Here is a 15,000-nt window from a genome sequence, read left to right as displayed (position 1 = left end):
AGGAAGTTATATCACGGTTTTGGGATGTTGACAGGTTTGTAATTTCATTTTGTTTTATTTCATCCTACTTCATTTCATTTTATTTATGAAAGAAAAGCTTTAAACATTTTTTGGAGAAGAAGGAGGAGAAGAAGGAGGAAGAGGAGAAGAAGAAGAAAGAGGAGAAGGAGAAGGAGGAGAGGAGGAGGAGGAGAAGAACAGAGTTGCTGACACAAAACAACAGAAAGAGAGAAATCCGTGCAAAAATGTGATCCAGCTGAAAAAACAACAACAAACAAAAACAACAAAGAAAACCTCAAGCAAAGCCAAACAAAGGCCAGTGGAGGCTGCAGTGTGTCTGTCGTCCCCTCGTCGTGCTTTGCTGTGCAGCACTGCAGCCAGCAATCAGTTCAAGATACGGTCACCGCCCCCCTCCCCTCCCCTCCACCCTTACCTCCACCCCCACCCCATCCCCAGGTGCCTGTAATGACGGACTGAAGGACGATGATGAATGTCACAGTGAGAGGATGGGGAAAGGTGGGGTGAGGGTGGAGAGGGGCGAAGGGGGCGGGAGAGGAGGGTGGGGTGGGGTAGGACGAAGGAAAACTTTTGGCTAAGTGTGGAGAGTTGTTTTGATACAGGGTACACCAAAAGTTAAGTACCAGTTGGGAATTTGCAGTTGGTTTATGGTGACACAGGAATCGAATGATGACTGAGTGGCCAAAAGGCGTCAATCCTTATGGCCAAAAGGCGTCAATCTTTATGGCCAAAAGGCGTCAATCCAGGTCGGCGAATGATGACTGAGTGGCCAAAAGGCGTCAATCCTTATGGCCAAAAGGCGTCAATCCAGGTCGGCGAATGATGACTGAGTGGCCAAAAGGCGTCAATCCTTATGGCCAAAAGGCGTCAATCCAGGTCGGCGAATGATGACTGAGTGGCCAAAAGGCGTCAATCCTTATGGCCAAAAGGCGTCAATCCAGGTCGGCGAATGATGACTGAGTGGCCAAAAGGCGTCAATCCAGGTCGGCCGGCCGCCTGTCAGTGCAAATGATTCCCGTGTTTGTAAAGAGCTTAGAGCTTGCTCTGACCCGGAGGATAGGCGCTAAAATAATTTAAAAAAATAAAAAATATATATATATATATATATATATATATATATATATATATCCATATCATCACGATGGTGACATGATGCTGACTTTTCTGAGAACAGCTCTGTATGCAGCCAGTGTAAAGAGCACCACTCATACCAGAGGTGCCTTCTTCCACGTACACTCCGACTTTTTTATTTAAAAAAACAAACAAACAAAAAACATCTCTTTTTCAAGCTGTTCATGGTACACACGTGTCTGAAACAGCTGTACATGTGTGTTCAGTGACACTCCATTCGTGGTGACGTGTGTCTAACAGCTGTACATGTGTGTTCAGTGACACTCCATGGTGACGTGTGTCAAACAGCTGTACATGTGTGTTCAGTGACACTCCAGTCATGGTGACGTGTGTCAAACAGCTGTACATGTGTGTTCAGTGACACTCCAGTCATGGTGACGTGTGTCAAACAGCTGTACATGTGTGTTCAGTGACACTCCATTCGTGGTGACGTGTGTCAAACAGCTGTACATGTGTGTTCAGTGATACTCCATGGTGACGTGTGTCTCAAACAGCTGTACATGTGTTCAGTGACACTCCAGTCATGGTGACGTGTGTCAAACAGCTGTACATGTGTGTTCAGTGACACTCCATTCATGGTGACGTGTGTCAAACAGCTGTACATGTGTGTTCAGTGACACTCCAGTCATGGTGACGTGTGTCTCAAACAGCTGTACATGTGTGTTCAGTGACACTCCATTCATGGTGACGTGTGTCTCAAACAGCTGTACATGTGTTCAGTGACACTCCAGTCATGGTGACGTGTGTCAAACAGCTGTACATGTGTGTTCAGTGACACTCCATTCATGGTGACGTGTGTCAAACAGCTGTACATGTGTGTTCAGTGACACTCCATTCGTGGTGACGTGTGTCTAACAGCTGTACATGTGTGTTCAGTGACACTCCATTCGTGGTGACGTGTGTCAAACAGCTGTACATGTGTTCAGTGACACTCCAGTCATGGTGACGTGTGTCAAACAGCTGTACATGTGTGTTCAGTGACACTCCAGTCATGGTGACGTGTGTCAAACAGCTGTACATGTGTGTTCAGTGACACTCCATTCATGGTGACGTGTGTCAAACAGCTGTACATGTGTTCAGTGACACTCCATGGTGACGTGTGTCAAACAGCTGTACACGTGTGTTCAGTGACACTCCATTCATGGTGACGTGTGTCTCAAACAGCTGTACATGTGTTCAGTGACACTCCATTCATGGTGACGTGTGTCAAACAGCTGTACACGTGTGTTCAGTGACACTCCAGTCATGGTGACGTGTGTCAAACAGCTGTACATGTGTTCAGTGACACTCCAGTCATGGTGACGTGTGTCAAACAGCTGTACATGTGTGTTCAGTGACACTCCAGTCATGGTGACGTGTGTCAAACAGCTGTACATGTGTTCAGTGACACTCCAGTCATGGTGACGTGTGTCAAACAGCTGTACATTGTGTTCAACAAGATATGATGATGATGTTGATGACATGGATACTCATAGAGCGCCTGTCCTCGGCCAGAGACCAAGCTCTAACCGCTTTACAAACACCAAGTCATTTGCACAACAGGCTGCTTCCCAGGTAGAGCCGACTTAGAGTTCTGCCTGGGTGCTCATCATTCGTTTCCTGTGTCATTCAGTCAGGTTTCAGTCACCGCGCGTGTGCTCGCACACACACACACACACACACACACACACACACACACACTAAAATATATACTTATGTATAAAACTCAGTAACTCAGTGACCAATTCCTTATGTATAAAACTCAGTGACCAGTTCCTTATGTATAAAACTCAGTAACTCAGTGATCAATTCCTTATGTATAAAACTCAGTGACCATTTCCTTATGTATAAAACTCAGTGACCAGTTCTTTATGTATAAAACTCAGTAACTCAGTGACCAATTCATTATGTATAAAACTCAGTGACCAATTCATTATGTGCAAAATTCAGTGACCAATTCCTTATGTATCAAACTCAGTGATCAATTCCTTATGTATCAAACTCAGTGACCAGTTCCTTATGTATCAAACTCAGTGACCAATTCCTTATGTATCAAACTCAGTGACCAATTCCTTATGTATCAAACTCAGTGACCAATTTCTTATGTATAAAACTCAGTGACCAATTCGTTATGTATAAAACTCCGTGACCAATTCGTTATGTATCAAACTCAGTGACCAATTTCTTATGTATAAAACTCAGTGACCAATTCGTTACGTATCAAACTCAGTGACCAATTCCTTATGTATCAAACTCAGTGACCAATTCCTTATGTATCAAACTCAGTGACCAATTTCTTATGTATAAAACTCAGTGACCAATTCCTTATGTATAAAACTCAATAACTGAGTGACCAATTCCTTATGTATAAAACTCAGTGTCCAATTCCTTATGTGTAAAACTCAGTGACCAGTTCCTTATGTATCAAACTCAGTGACCAATTCCTTATGTATAAAACTCAGTAACTCATAGACCAATTCCTTATGTATAAAACTCAGTGACCAGTTCCTTATGTATAAAACTCAGTGATCAGTTCATTATGTATAAAACTCAGTGACCAATTCCTTATGTATAAAACTCAGTGTCCAATTCCTTATGTATAAAACTCAGTGTCCAATTCATTATGTATTAAACTCAACTCAGTGATCAATTCATTATGTATAAAACTAAATGACCAGTTCCTTATGTATAAAACTCAGTGACCAATTCATTATGTATAAGACTCAGTGACCAATTCATTATGTATAAAACTCAGTGACCAATTCATTATGTATAAAACTCAGTGACCAATTCATTATGAATAAAACTCAGTGACCAATTCATTATGTATAAAACTCAGTGACCAATTCATTATGTATAAGACTCAGTGATCAATTCATTATGTATAAAACTCAGTGACCAATTCATTATGTATAAAACTCAGTGACCAATTCCTTATGTATCAAACTCAGTGACCAATTTCTTATGTATAAACTCGGTGACCAATTCATTATATATAAAACTCAGTAACTGAGTGACCAATTCCTTATGTATAAAACTCAGTGTCCAATTCCTTATGTGTAAAACTCAGTGACCAGTTCCTTATGTATCAAACTCAGTGACCAATTCCTTATGTATAAAACTCAGTAACTCATAGACCAATTCCTTGTGTATAAAACTCAGTGACCAGTTCCTTATGTATAAAACTCAGTGATCAGTTCATTATGTATAAAACTCAGTGACCAATTCCTTATGTATAAAACTCAGTGTCCAATTCCTTATGTATAAAACTCAGTGTCCAATTCATTATGTATTAAACTCAACTCAGTGATCAATTCATTATGTATAAAACTAAATGACCAGTTCCTTATGTATAAAACTCAGTGACCAATTCATTATGTATAAAACTCAGTGACCAATTCATTATGAATAAAACTCAGTGACCAATTCATTATGTATAAAACTCAGTGACCAATTCATTATGAATAAAACTCAGTGACCAATTCATTATGTATAAAACTCAGTGACCAATTCATTATGTATAAGACTCAGTGATCAATTCATTATGTATAAAACTCAGTGACCAATTCATTATGTATAAAACTCAGTGACCAATTCATTATGTATAAAATTCGGGCAAACGCTCTCCAGGGAGAGTACGTCACGACAATGCAGCGCCACCCATAACTATCTACCTATACGTATATATGTATGTGTGTGTGTGTGTGTGTGTGTGTGTGTGTGTGTGTGTGTGTGTGTGTGTGTGTGTGTGTGTGTGTGCAATGTATATTTGTTTAATATCAAAGTGGATTTTTCAACATAATTTTGCCAGGGACAACCCTTTTGTTGACGTGGGTTCTTTCACATTCGCTAGGTGCATAATAACGGCAGGACCCCGGTTTCAAGCAATCAGTTAATCACTCTATTGTCTGAACCAGAGATCAGAAAATCGCCTTCAGGCTCGTCGTAGAGAAAATATTTTAAGAGATTAAAAGTGTCATCCAAAAGACTAGCACCCATGCCACCAGTCAAGGTCCAGTGGAGGGGAGAGTTAAAATCCTGGTCAGTATGATGATGCACTCGTCACTGCACGTTTCAGGACCCAACAGTGAGAGGAGTTTAACGACCTATTGGTTGTGTCCTTCAGGTCAAACCCAACAGTACTAAGGAGGATATGCACACCCACTTTCGTCGGATCTGCGTCGGGACTCCTCGGTTATCTTTTTGCAAGAACCGCGTGCGCATGCGCATTTCCATTTCCTTTTTTTCCAGGTCACCGAAAGGCTAAAATTTCGGCGCGCGGAAATCTCTGTTTTGGCGAAAGGAATTTGAACAGTTTCGGTGACTATTTTTGCAAGTTGATATTTGGTTTTATGATTATACCCATTATTTGCTTTAGTCTTCAATGTTTACATTGAGCGTGTTTCTTGTCATATATCTGCCATTACATATTCGGACGGATGCATTCATAAAAAGTTGCCCGAACAAAGGCAGTGCAAACTCAGAGAGGCTAGTTACGTTTTGGGGCTGCCCATGACGTCATATGACCTACTTCTCGCTCTGCAAACCACGAAAAATCCCCCACGAAACGGGCTGTACACCCTCCCTCGTCTCTCCAGCTTGGATCTTAAAACACTCTCACAACAACTGGCCCATAAGAAGACGACGACGGTGCAGCAGTTGTCAAAAGTCCAGCAGCATATCGAAGGATAGGTATTGGTCTGATGCCATACTCTTATCGTCCAAATCTAACAATAAGGAGGGTTTGCAGGCCTGCTCTCGTGGGGGATTTTTCGTGGTTTGCAGAGCGAGAAGTAGGTCATATGACGTCATGGGCAGCCCCAAAACGTAACTGGCCTCTCTGAGTTTGCACTGCCTTTGTTCGGACAACTTTTCGGCAGAGTTTATAAATAGGTCAGTTTGAATACGTAATGGCAAAGATGTGACCAAAAAACAAACAGAAAAACACCAAAAAATAAACAAATCAAAACAAAACGAAAACCAAGAAAAAAACGAACAAAACAAAACAAAAACAGCTCAAAGTAAACAAAGAAGACTAAAACAAAATAATGGGTGTATTATAAAACGAAATGTATCTTGTAAACTTGCAAAAGCACTCTCCGAAATTGTTCAAAATCCGTTCGTCAGGGCAGCAATTCCACTACGACATTTTGGCCTTTAGTGACCTAGAAAAACAGGAAATGGTAGATGCACATTGGCACGCGGCTCTCAATAAGAAATAACCGGGGGTTCGCCGGGACAATCAGCCGGCTCTCACTAAGAAATAACCGGGGGTTCACCAGGGGTTCACCGGGACAATCAGACGGCTCTCACTAAGAAATAACCGGTGGTTCGCCGGGACAATCAGCCGGCTCTCACTAAGAAATAACCGGGGGTTCACCAGGACAATCAGACGGCTCTCACTAAGAAATAACCGGGGGTTCACCAGGACAATCAGACGGCTCTCACTAAGAAATAACCGGGGGTTCACCAGGGGTTCACCGGGACAATCAGACGGCTCTCACTAAGAAATAACCGGGGGTTCACCAGGGGTTCACCGGGACAATCAGACGGCTCTCACTAAGAAATAACCGGGGGTTCACCAGGAGTTCACCAGGGGTTCACCGGGACAATCAGACGGCTCTCACTAAGAAATAACCGGGGGTTCACCAGGGGTTCACCGGGACAATCAGACGGCTCTCACTAAGAAATAACCGGGGGTTCACTAGGGGTTCACCCGGACAATCAGACGAAAGTGGGCCTGCATACCTGACAGGACGGCAGTGTACAGGTCTGATGCATTGACTCGTAACAGATGAAAACATAATCAATTATTATTTCAGTAGTCTGACGTTATGCTTTGACTGTCAAAACTCCAACATTAGGACTTAGTGTACAGGTCTGATAGTATGCTGTGATTGTCAAAACTCCAACATTAGGATTTAGTGTATGGTCTGATGGCATGCTGTGATTGTCAAAACTCCAACATTAGGACTTAGTGCATGGTCTGACGGCATGCTGTGATTGTCAAAACTCCAACAATAGGACTTAGTGCATGGTCTGACGGCATGCTGTGATTGTCAAAACTCCAACAATAGGACTTAGTGCATGGTCTGACGGCATGCTGTGATTGTCAAAACTCCAAAATTAGGACTTAGTGTACAGGTCTGACGGCATGCTGTGATTGTCAAAACTCCAACATTAGGACTTAGTGCATGGTCTGACGGCATGCTGTGATTGTCAAAACTCCAACATTAGGACTTAGTGTACAGGTCTGACGGCATGCTGTGATTGTCAAAACTCCAACAATAGGACTTAGTGTACAGGTCTGACGGCATGCTGTGATTGTCAAAACTCCAACAATAGGACTTAGTGTACAGGTCTGACGGCATGCTGTGATTGTCAAAACTCCAACAATAGGACTTAGTGTACAGGTCTGACGGCATGCTGTGATTGTCAAAACTCCAACATTAGGACTTAGTGTACAGGTCTGACGGCATGCTTTGATTGTCAAAACTCCAACATTAGGACTTAGTGCATGGTCTGAGGGCATGCTGTGATTGTCAAAACTCCAACATTAGGATTTAGTGCATGGTCTGATGGCATGCTGTGATTGTCAAAACTCCAACATTAGGACTTAGTGTACAGGTCTGACGGCATGCTGTGATTGTCAAAACTCCAACATTAGGACTTAGTGTACAGGTCTGACGGCATGCTTTGACTGTCAAAACTCCAACATTAGGACTTAGTGTACAGGTCTGATAGTATGCTGTGATTGTCAAAACTCCAACATTAGGACTTAGTGTATGGTCTGATGGCATGCTGTGATTGTCAAAACTCCAACATTAGGATTTAGTGTATGGTCTGATGGCATGCTGTGATTGTCAAAACTCCAACATTAGGACTTAGTGTACAGGTCTGATGGCATGCTGCGATTGTCAAAACTCCAACATTAGGACTTAGTGTATGGTCTGATGACATGCTGTGATTGTCAAACATTTGACAATAGGACGGCAGTGTGTGGGCTGATACATCCGCATTCCACACTCACACCTTTCAGCTTTTCCTTTCCGATGCTCTATACCCACTCACTCACTACCCCTACCTACCTACCTCAGTGCCAGACTTACCACGGTGGGACAAAGTTATGGACATCTCTCTCCACACTACCTCTACCTACCTACCTCAGTGCCAGACTTACCACGGAGGGACAAAGTTATGGACATCTCTCTGCAGTGCCAGACTTACCACGGTGGGACAAAGTTATGGACATCTCTCTCCACGCTACCCCTACCTACCTCAGTGCCAGACTTACCACGGAGGGACAAAGTTATGGACATCTCTCTCCACGCTACCCCTACCTACCTCAGTGCCAGACTTACCACGGTGGGACAAAGTTATGGACATCTCTCTCCACGCTACCCCTACCTACCTACCGCAGTGCCAGACTTACCACGGAGGGACAAAGTTATGGACATCTCTCTGCAGTGCCAGACTTACCACGGAGGGACAAAGTTATGGACATCTCTCTCCACACTATCTCTACCTACCTACCTCAGTGCCAGACTTACCACAGAGGGACAAAGTTATGGACATCTCTCTCCACGCTACCTCTACCTACCTACCTACCACAGTGCCAGACTTACCACAGAGGGACAAAGTTATGGACATCTCTCTCCACACTACCCCTACCTACCTACCTACCTCAGTGCCAGACTTACCACGGTGGGACAAAGTTATGGACATCTCTCTCCACACTACCTCTACCTACCTACCTACCTCAGTGCCAGACTTACCACGGTGGGACAAAGTTATGGACATCTCTCTCCACACTACCTCTACCTACCTACCTACCTCAGTGCCAGACTTACCACAGAGGGACAAAGTTATGGACATCTCTCTCCACACTACCCCTACCTACCTACCTCAGTGCCAGACTTACCACGGTGGGACAAAGTTATGGACATCTCTCTCCACACTACCTCTACCTACCTACCTACCACAGTGCCAGACTTACCACGGAGGGACAAAGTTATGGACATCTCTCTCCACACTACCTCTACCTACCTACCTCAGTGCCAGACTTACCACGGAGGGACAAAGTTATGGACATCTCTCTCCACACTACCCCTACCTACCTACCTCAGTGCCAGACTTACCACGGAGGGACAAAGTTATGGACATCTCTCTCCACACTACCTCTACCTACCGCAGTGCCAGACTTACCACGGAGGGACAAAGTTATGGACATCTCTCTCCACACTACCCCTACCTACCTACCTCAGTGCCAGACTTACCACGGAGGGACAAAGTTATGGACATCTCTCTCCACACTACCTCTACCTACCTACCTCAGTGCCAGACTTACCACGGAGGGACAAAGTTATGGACATCTCTCTCCACACTACCTCTACCTACCTACCTCAGTGCCAGACTTACCACAGAGGGACAAAGTTATGGACATCTCTCTCCACACTATCTCTACCTACCGCAGTGCCAGACTTACCACGGAGGGACAAAGTTATGGACATCTCTCTCCACACTACCTCTACCTACCTACCTCAGTGCCAGACTTACCACGGTGGGACAAAGTTATGGACATCTCTCTGCAGTGCCAGACTTACCACGGAAGGACAAAGTTATGGACATCTCTCTCCACACTCATTCACTCCCTGCCTGTTGGGGCACCCCCCCGCCCGTAATAATAATAATAATAATAATAATAATGGTACTTATATAGCGCTAAATCTTGTGCATAAACAAATCAAAGCGCTTTCGCACCAGTCATTCTCACGCAAGCATAACTCTAAAACTGAAAAAAACTAAAAAGACAAGGAAGAGGCAGGGAAGGGAGGCTATTTTGGGAAGAGGTTGGTTTTAAGGCCAGACTTGAAAGAGCTGAGTGTGGAGACTTGACTAAGCGAAAGAGGAAGTTCATTCCAATTGCAAGGTCCAGAGACAGAGAAAGAACGGTGGCCAACAGTCGAGAGTTTGAATCTGGGTATGTGTAAGTGGAGTGGATCCGAAGCTGATCGTAGTGAGCGAGATGGAGTGTAGAGGTGAAGGCAGCCACAGAGATAGGAAGGGGCTGATTTGTGAATACATTTGTAGCATAGAGTGCTGATCTTGTACTTTATTCGGTGTGAGACAGGGAGCCAGTGGAGATGTTGCAAAAGAGGAGTGGTGTGCTCAGATCTTTTCTTTCTGAGGACGAGTCGGGCAGCAGAATTTTGTATGCGCTGAAGGGACTGAATGGATGAAGCAGGCAAACCAGACAATAGAGAGTTACAGTAGTCAAGGCGAGAGAGAACACCAACCTTCCCCCCTCATCCTCCCTCCCCCCACTACTACCTCTCATTCTATCCTCTCCCCTCCACCCCCTCCCCTTACAACTCCGCCCCTACCGCCCCCCCCCCACCACCCATGTCTCCCCCCTTCCCCGCCACCCATCGGCACGTCTTCCCCTGTTTGTAACTACTGGCTTGACCCTCTTTCTTAATCTGTCCTGACGGTGCTTTCTCTTTCTGTCTCTTCTTGTTCTCGTTAAGTGTTGGTTGGTTGGTTGGTTTGTTCGTTTGTTTATCTGTGTGTTGGTTGGTTTGTTCGTTTGTTTATATGTGTGTTGGTTGGTTTGTTCGTTTGTTTATCTGTGTGTTGGTTGGTTTGTTCGTTTGTTGATCTGTGTGCTGGTTGGTTTGTTCGTTTGTTTATCTGTGTGTTGGTTGGTTTGTTCGTTTGTTTATCTGTGTTTTGGTTGGTTTGTTCGTTTGTTTATCTGTGTTTTGGTTGGTTTGTTCGTTTGTTTATCTGTGTGTTGGTTGGTTTGTTCGTTTGTTTATATGTGTGTTGGTTGGTTTGTTCGTTTGTTTATCTGTGTGTTGGTTGGTTTGTTCGTTTGTTGATCTGTGTGCTGGTTGGTTTGTTCGTTTGTTTATCTGTGTGTTGGTTGGTTTGTTCGTTTGTTTATCTGTGTGTTGGTTGGTTTGTTCGTTTGTTTATCTGTGTTTTGGTTGGTTTGTTTGTTTGTTTATCTGTGTGTTGGTTGGTTTGTTCGTTTGTTCATCTGTGCCTTTTTTCTTCTCTTCGCTTTAGTAGTCTCCCCCCTCCCCTCCCATCTAACACCCCTGCCCCTTAATTTCACTTCTGTCTCTTGTTATGTCTTCCTTTTCTTTCTTTCCTCTCTGTTGTTGGTTTAAACCTCATTTTACTCTTTCTTTTCTTTCTTTCCTTTTTGTTGTTGGTTTAAACCTCATTTTACTCTTTCTTTCTTTCTTTCCTCTTTGTTGTTGGTTTAAACCTCATTTTACTCTTTCTTTCTTTCTTTCCTCTTTGTTGTTGGTTTAAACCTCATTTTACTCTTTCTTTCTTTCTTTCCTCTCTGTTGTTGGTTTAAACCTCATTTTACTCTTTCTTTCTTTCTTTCTTTTTTGTTGTTGGTTTAAACCTCATTTTACTCTTTCTTTCTTTCTTTCCTTTTTGTTGTTGGTTTAAACCTCATTTTACTCTTTCTTTCTTTCTTTCCTTTTTGTTGTTGGTTTAAACCTCATTCTACTCTTTCTTTCTTTCTTTCCTTTTTGTTGTTGGTTTAAACCTCATTTTACTCTTTCTTTTCTTTCTTACTCTTTCTTTCTTTCTTACTCTTTCTTTCTTTCTGTCTTTTTCTTTCTTTCTTTCTTTCTTACTCTTTCTTTCTTTCTTTCTCTTTCTTTCTTTCTTTCGTTCTTTCGTTCGTTCTCCTCTCTTTCTTTCTTTCTTTCGTTTTTCTTTCTTTCTTTCTTTCTTTCTTTCTCCTCTCTTTCTTTCTTTCTTTAGTTCTTTCGTTCGTTCTCCTCTCTTTCTTTCGTTCTTTCTTTCGTTCTCCTCTCTTTCTTTCTTTCTCCTCTTTCTTTCTTTCGTTCTCCTCTCTTTCTTTCTTTCTTTCTTTCGTTCTCCTCTCTTTCTTTCTTTCTCCTCTCTTTCTTTCGTTCTCCTCTCTTTCTTTCTTTCTTTCGTTTTTCTTTCTTTGTGTGTGTTTATGTAAGTCTGTGCCTGCCTATGTGTGCGTATGTGTTAGGGTAGCTGTTAGATACACATGTATGTTAAAATGTATGTATGCAGCGTGTGTGTGTGTGTGTGTGTGTGTGTGTGTGTGTGTGTGTGTGTGTGTGTGTGTGTGTGTGTGTGCATGTGTGTGTGTGTGTGTGTGTGTGTGTGTGTGTGTAGTCACATTTTGGTGTGTGTATGTAACACAGATACAATGTTTTAAATTAACAAAAGCGTTTTTGTAAAGCACCTAGAGCAGATTTCTGGATAGTGTGCTACAAAAGTATCCATTATTATTATTATTATCATTATTATTATTTTTATTTATTTATTTCGTTTTTCTTTCTTTCTTTCTTTCTCCTCTCTTTCTTTCTTTCTTTCTCCTCTCTTTCTTTCTTTCTCTTCTCTTTCTTTCTTTCTTTCTCCTCTCTTTCTTTCTTTCTCCTCTTTCTTTCTTTCTTTCTCCTCTCTTTCTTTCTTTCTCCTCTCTTTCTTTCCGTTTCTTTCGTTTTTCTTTCTTTCTCCCCTCTTCTTTCTTTCTCTTCTCTTTTTTGTTCTTTCTTTCTCCTCTCTTTCTTTCTTTTGCCTCTCTTTCTTTCTTTCTTTCTTTCTTTCGCCTCTCTTTCTTTTCTTTCTTTCTTTCTTTCGCCTCTCTTCCTTTTCTTTCTTTCTCTCTTTTTCCTCTCTTTCCTTCTTTCTTTTTTTCTTCCTTTTTTTTTTCCTTTCTTCCTTTCTTCATCTTTTCTTCTTCTTCTTCTCCTTCATTCGTGGGCTGCAACTCCCAAGTTCACTCGTATGTACACGAGTGGGCTTTTACGTGTATTACCGTTTTTACCCCCGCTATGTAGGCAGCCATACTCCGTTTTCTGGGGTATCTTTCTTTTCTCTGTTTCATACTCAGTCTTCAGTGCTTCCTTCCCTGATGGTGGAAGCAGAAGTAGCAGTAGTAGAAGTAGCAGCAACAGTAGCAGTTGAAACAGCAATAGAAATAGCAGTAATATGTAAATACTTTTGCACACGGGCATAACTTTTCAAATGTCAAGTAACTAACTAGATAAATGATAATGATAATAAATAAACAAATAGATGAATAGATAAAGAACTGCTGAGAGCTAAAGAGAGAGATGGGGCCGGGGTGTGAGAGAGAGAGACAGATAGATAGACAAACAATATACATGAATTAATCCATAAGTAAATGCTGAGAACGAAAGAGAGAGTACTGAAGAGAGAGAACCCAGAACTCAAAACGCTTTGTATTCAAGGATTCAGATTTTAGGCATGGCCGATTCTTCCAACCCGTCCTTGCTGATCTGCATCAGTTACAACAGCACTGATGTGCTTCATGCAAAGGGGAGAAAGAGAGAAGAAAAACTAAACAAAGAAGTCCTGCAGAAAGAATATGATAAGCATCACACACACACACACACACACACACACACACACACACACTCACACACACACACACACACACACACACTCACACACACACACACACACACACACACACACACACACACACACACACACACACACACACACACACACACACACACACACACTCACACACACACACACACACACTCACACACACACACACACACTCACACACACACACACACACACACACACATCAGTATATACGACCTGATGACAAAAGCCACATTGTTTTTATCATCAAATCCAGAGAGACAGACAGACAGAGGCAGAGTCAGAGACAGAGAGAGAAAGAGAGAGAGAGAGTGGGGGGGAGGTGAGATGGAGAGAGAAAGAGAGAGAGAGAGTGGGGGAGGTGAGATGGAGAGAGAAAGAGTTGGAGTGGGATCAAGAGGACAGTAAACACCTGAAGGAAAGGTGTATCGTCTGAAAAGTGGACAACAATGATGGGGTAGGGACAGGGTTAGGAGTAAGGGTAGGGATGGAGGCATCGGAGCTATGAAGATGGAGGAAAATTCGTGGAAATGCAGGATCTCTCTCTCTCTCTCTCTCAATATATATATATATATATATGAAAGTTTGAATGGAACGATGAGAGTGTCGGCTGGCTGACGGGTTGAAGGAGATAAGGGTGGGGGTGGTTACACACGTGCACACTCACCTCGTAATCGCTTCTTCACCTTCGCGCGTCACGCTCGGCCGCACACCCCCCCATCTCCCATCCCCCACCCACCACTACCACACCATACTAAACTCCTCCCCCCTCCTGTCCTCCCCACCTTCCTCCCTCCCGATCTTCCTGCCGCGGTGACCGGTGAGCGTTATGGGTGATCGCTGCCAGTGAGTACGAATTACCTGGCCTCTGATAACTGGCTACCCCTACCCTTCCACAATCTGCCGTTCTGCCTCAGCCCCCCCCCCCACCCCCCTTTTGGCACCCTCACCTCCTCCCCAATCGGCCCACCTCACCCACCTCTCTCGTCTCTACCTCTTCTTTTCTTCCTCACCACTACTACCTATCCACACGCGCACGCACACACACACACACACAAGTGCGCGCGCGCGCGCGCATACACACACACGCGCGCGTGCACACACACACATATACACACACATCACGTCTTCTTTCTCTCCGCTTTCCACGTGCGCGCGCGCGCGCGCGCGCGCGCGTGTGTGTGTATGTGTGTGCATTTTTCTTATATTGTTGTGCAGTACCTTATTGTGTGTGTGTGTGTGTGTGTGTGTGTGTGTGTGTGTGGTTTGTTTAGGTCGATCATCAGCTATTGTGAAATCTTATTTGACTGGTTTTAATAGATTTTCATTATTTCATGTTGATATTTACAACGAGCCTGCGATTTGCACAAGTTAAGTCTCCATATGGATTAACAAAGTGTTTTTGATTGATTGGCTGCGTCACCACCAGGTTGCCTCTCCAAT

The sequence above is a fragment of the Babylonia areolata genome, chromosome 7 (genome assembly GCF_041734735.1).
Source record: "Babylonia areolata isolate BAREFJ2019XMU chromosome 7, ASM4173473v1, whole genome shotgun sequence".
Lineage (NCBI taxonomy): Eukaryota > Metazoa > Mollusca > Gastropoda > Neogastropoda > Buccinidae > Babylonia > Babylonia areolata.
This window is presented reverse-complemented; position numbering follows the sequence as displayed.